The sequence below is a fragment of the Bidens hawaiensis genome, unplaced genomic scaffold, assembly GCF_021521415.1.
Source record: "Bidens hawaiensis isolate Kalapana, Puna unplaced genomic scaffold, B.hawaiensis_p1.1 tig00024415_1, whole genome shotgun sequence".
Taxonomy (NCBI): domain Eukaryota; kingdom Viridiplantae; phylum Streptophyta; class Magnoliopsida; order Asterales; family Asteraceae; genus Bidens; species Bidens hawaiensis.
This window is the reverse complement of record NW_027493842.1, coordinates 173456-179401: the sequence shown is the minus strand read 5'-3', so window position 1 is coordinate 179401 and position 5946 is coordinate 173456.

Below are 5946 nucleotides of genomic sequence, written 5' to 3'. Positions count from 1 at the left end.
GAATTAAGAACGAACAGTAGCTGCAGCTGGACAACTTCGCTGCAGCTAAGTTCGCCTGATGATAACTTCGCTGGTTGTCAAGTTCGCCAGCTGACTAAGTTCGCCTGAGGTTAACTTCACCTGTTGATAACTTCACCTAAGGTTAACTTCGCCTAAGGTTAAGTTCGCCTAAGGTTAACTTCACCTGTTGATAACTTCACCTAAGGTTAACTTCGCCTAAGGTTAATTTCGCCTAAGGTTAACTTCGCCTAAGGTTAACTTCGCCTAAGGTTAACTTCACCTGTTGATAACTTCACCTAAGGTTAACTTTGCCTAAGGTTAACTTCGCCTAAGGTTAACTTCACCTAAGGTTAAATTCACCTGTTGATAACTTCACCTAAGGTTAACTTCACCTGAGGTTAACTTCACCTGAGTTTAACTTAGCACTAAGTTGAAATAATCTGATACGATAGGACGAGTATTGATACGTGTAACCTATATACGGTTAGCAAAGCACAGTTAAAGAGAGGAACCACGATAAACGGAGAAAGGAACCGCATTCAGGTGAGTTTCTAGCCCCACTCCTTGTTATGTTTTCGGGGCTGTGTGCATACTCGATGTGTTTAGTTAATACACTTACCTTAAGTGGTAAGTGTATGCCATATATTATTATATAATAAATTTAATATTTTAATATTTAAGGTTAATCAAAATCGTTTAATATTTAATAATAATATGTTGCTTAATTTAGGAATGAAATAATAATATCAATAATAAAAAACATAATAGTTTCATTAACTATCGTTATTATAGTCAAACCTTTAAATATATTTGAATTTCAAATTTTCGTAAAAATGTCAATTATTATTATTATTAAATTATTAAATTCTGGAATAATAACAGATTGGTTTAATGTATATTAATATTTTTAGAAACTTCTAGAATAACTTATATTTGGAAAATTGTAACATCCCGAAATTTCTAAGAATATTATAATTAAATAAATTAATATCAGTGGGAAAGTTTACTCGGGTTAGTCGGGAAATAATTAATAGAGTAGAAGCTAGTATGGGTCGGGCTAGTGTTGGGTAATGGATATGGGTTATGGACTTGGGAAGGAAGGAAGAGGCCATGGGCTTAAGCCCATGATCCATAATTATATAAACCTTAATCCCCATTTTCCATTCATTTCACACATAATACATACAACACCAAAACACACACACAACCCGAACCAAGATCCGGAGACGAGAACCCGAGCTTGTTGGTGCTAGATCGTCGTGACGGACCAAAGCAACATCAAAGACCAGCTCGTGTTCGTAGTTCGACTCGTTTACGGTACGTTTATATCGAGAACTTGTTCGTTTATGTTCGGATTTAGTCTAGAAATCATAGATCTGTTTTAGTCTGGTAAAATAACGAATCCAACGAGGCAAAACTTACTGAAATTGATTACAGATTGATAGGTTAATCGTTACTATGAAAAACCCGTATGTATATACATAAATCGCACCCTGTAAACCCGATGTTTTGAACGATTGAATGGTTAGGGTTTGTAGGCGCTGCTTAGACGATTCCGTTGATACCTAAATCGAGTTATTTGGTTAAGAAACGAAGATGATTATGGGAATTAAGAACGAACAGTAGCTGCAGCTGGACAACTTCGCTGCAGCTAAGTTCGCCTGATGATAACTTCGCTGGTTGTCAAGTTCGCCAGCTGACTAAGTTCGCCTGAGGTTAACTTCACCTGTTGATAACTTCACCTAAGGTTAACTTCGCCTAAGGTTAAGTTCGCCTAAGGTTAACTTCACCTGTTGATAACTTCACCTAAGGTTAACTTCGCCTAAGGTTAATTTCGCCTAAGGTTAACTTCGCCTAAGGTTAACTTCGCCTAAGGTTAACTTCACCTGTTGATAACTTCACCTAAGGTTAACTTTGCCTAAGGTTAACTTCGCCTAAGGTTAACTTCACCTAAGGTTAAATTCACCTGTTGATAACTTCACCTAAGGTTAACTTCACCTGAGGTTAACTTCACCTGAGTTTAACTTAGCACTAAGTTGAAATAATCTGATACGATAGGACGAGTATTGATACGTGTAACCTATATACGGTTAGCAAAGCACAGTTAAAGAGAGGAACCACGATAAACGGAGAAAGGAACCGCATTCAGGTGAGTTTCTAGCCCCACTCCTTGTTATGTTTTCGGGGCTGTGTGCATACTCGATGTGTTTAGTTAATACACTTACCTTAAGTGGTAAGTGTATGCCATATATGATATATGTGATAGATATTAATGATTGACTATCGGTACGCGAACGATCTTCGGATATTGCGCGTACTGTCAGGTTGTAAATGAAGATATGAATGTTATATATGGATGATGTATGATCGTTATAAATGAATGCTTGTCGGGGCGTGAACGATCTTCGGATATTGCGCGTACCGACAAGGAGCATGATTGTTAATTGAATGATGTGAGGAACGCCTAGAGTGTTCTTATGCTACGATGTGTTTATTGTATATGCGAAGTAAGTGTATGCAGGTATAGGAATGGTACGTGAGTTCTACGTCTGACGTAGTAAGTTAGGATGGCAAATCCCTTTAGCTTCTGTTGGACATCGACTTGGCAGGTGATGGCGTAGTTAAGGACTGTGGACCTTATACGTGATATAGATGATAGATGTAAACGTAGATAGGGACAGTGGGCCTTATACGTGTTATAGGTATAGACGCCAACGTAGATAAGGACTGCGGACCTTATACGTATTGTAAATAGGCGTCAGCACAGGAAAGGACTGTGGACCTTATACGTGCTATATTTGTATTGTGGTAGCACAGGAAAGGATTGTGGACCTTATACGTGCTATATTTGTGTTGTGGTAGCATAGGGGAGGACTGTGGACCTCGTACGTGCTATGGTTTAGGTTGCAACATAGGGAAGGACTGAGGACCTTGTACGTGTTGTTATAGTAGAATGGTACAGGGAAGGACTGCGGACCTTGCACGTACCAAAACTTGTGAACATAGGTAAGGATTGCGGACCTTATACGTGTTCACGATCTTGAGTACAGGTATAGACGGCGAACTATGAACGTACTCTTGGTAGACTGAGGTTGGTGATTGTAGATAGGTATGTATGTATGGTAGTAGGGTAACAGATTAAGTATGGATATGTATCTTCGGATATGTATGTATGTGTATGTATTGTATGGCGTCCGATTAACTAGAACTCACTCAGCGTAGCTGACTTTTAGTATGTACGCGGGTGAGTAGAATGAGACAGCTAGCTTGAGCGGGCACATGGTGGGCGAATAGAAGACTGGCATCTGAAGACTCAAGATGTTTTAATGTTAATTGACGTTTATTTTGTAAGACAAGAATGTTTAATTAAGGCAAGTTTTGGATTGCTGTAATGTTTTATGAAAGTTTTTATACTCCGCGAAAGTTTTAATTAACTCTGATTTGTAAGAACTGTGTTTATGAGTAAATCCGACGCTAAAGTAGGGCTACCGGGTTCGGGGCTTTACAAAAACCAATATTATATTTTTTTGTTTAATTTTAAAAATCACTATTATGATTTAGTAAATTTACTAAATTTATAATTCGTAAATATTAATAAAAATTTTGAAACTTTATGATTATATATGGTTATATAATTTTATTTAATATTATGTAAAAACATAAATTATTTCCTTAATTATAATTAATTTAGTCAAACATTTAAATATAGTCAGTAATAATTTGAATTTGAATTTCAAATTATAGTCAAAAGGTCAACTAATAATGGAATCGGTTATGTATATTAATATCTTTATTAAATTCTAGAATAAATTATATGTGGAGGGTGAATATTATAATTTAATATGTATTTTAATTTTAAAAATTAATATTATATTTAGTTTAGTAAATTTAGTATATATATAATTAGTAAATGTTAATAAAAAATTAATAATTTTATAATTAATATTTCAGGAATATTAAATTAAAGATTATAGATCAAACCCAATAAAACATTATAGATGTAATTAAATAGTAACCATAACATATGTGTAAATCAAAGCAATTTAAAAGTCAACATTGAATTGGAATTTTGGCAACGATTTTTTATTTTAGAAATCGATTGGCAATAGTAAAGTCAATATTATTGCAATTTTGGTATTGATTTATGTTTAAACACAGGTTGTTAAAATTTCGTGTCTTGCACTATCTTTATTTTGTTAGAATTTTGAATTTAAAATAAGTTTAAATATGTTAATTAAATTGTATTAAAACCATTAATCTAATTTATTGAGTTTGACTATCCTTATTAGTTATTTAAACAAATAAGGATAGTCAAAATCAATAAATTGTATTACCGAGATACTTAAATGGATAATTTAAATGTGTCTTACCAGAAAAACGAAATAATAAACGTGATTTTTATTTAGAACCTAGAAGAACAACATGTAAAACAAAAACACAGGAAAGAAAAATATAAAACTTCAAATAAATATAAAACAACCATTGTTATAGGTATAACACATACCGGAAAACGTAAATACGTCCACATATTAGCTTCATTGTCGTTTTTGATTTACAACCTAAATTGATTTTAATAAAATCAGTTAACAATGAAATTAAAGTTAAAAAGGTTAGAGGAAACAATAATCGGAATAAAATATAAAGTTGTTGGAAATACATGTATCAACAATCGGAAGTTTATTATAAAATATAAACTTACCGGAAAACGATTAATACAAATCTAGATCTAGATTAGCCGGAATATATGAGAGGAAAGAAAAATATAAAACTTCAAATAAATATAAAACAACCATTGTTTTAAGTATAACACATAACCGGAAAAACTAAACGGAAAACTTATCAGAAAAACTTGCCGGAAAAACGTAAATACGTCAACATATTAGCTTCATCGCCGTTTTTTATTACAACCTAAACTGATTTTAATAAAATCAGTTAACAATGAAAATAAAGATAAGAAGATTAGAGGAAACAATAACCGGAAGAAAATATAATGTTAACGGAAATACATATATCAACAATCGGATGCTTATTATAAAATATAAACTTACCGGAAAACTATTAATACAAATCTGGATCTAGAGTAGCCGGAATATATGAGAGGGTGAAAGGAGATCCGGCTAATAGAGAAAGAGAGAAAAATATGTTTAGGGTGAAAAATTATGAATAGTTAAGGTTTAAATATAGGGTGATTTGGTGAAGATGACACGTGGCAGCATAATAGACAATCTTACAATGGAAAGTTGCTGACTGGATGCATATGTAGACAGCTGATGTGTAGTAAAACACACTTACTTTCCTTATGATTTTATCATGGTTTTTATGCTTATTTGTTTATTTTATGAAAGTATTGGGGGCTAAGTACAATAATTTACAAAGTTTAAATGTTAATTGTAGGTTTATGAAAGATGGTGAAAAAAGAGTTAATTTGGAAGATTTTAGAGGCCTTGTTGGTCAAGTTTTGAAGCTACAACTCAAGGCCCAACCCAAGCCCACAAGTTAGAAGCCTTGTATAATATTATATTAAGATAATTAATTGAGTTTCCAGCCATAATCTAACCAAAGAACCCGAAAATAAAAAAACCCTAGCCTCTTCTACAAGTTCCGATCGGAACTGCAGCAGAAAAAAAGAAGAAAGAAAAAGAAGAAAAGGAGGCAGCTGTGGAGGCTGTGGCGGCTGGAGAGGAAGAGGAACATCAAGGGGCATCTTGTACAGCAGCTAGGCATCTTATACATCATAAATCTCAGCCATAAACCCTAAGTAATTGTCCTTAAACTTTGGTTATTGTTCAAGAACCCTAACTTTGTTGAATTAATCTTTTACTTTGGATTGTTTTGCAAATGATTGATAGTTTGACTTATGATTGATTGTGTTTGAATCTTGAATGAATTTGATCATGTTTAAGTTGATGTTTGTGATGTTTTTCTTAAGTATGCATGGCTGTCCAA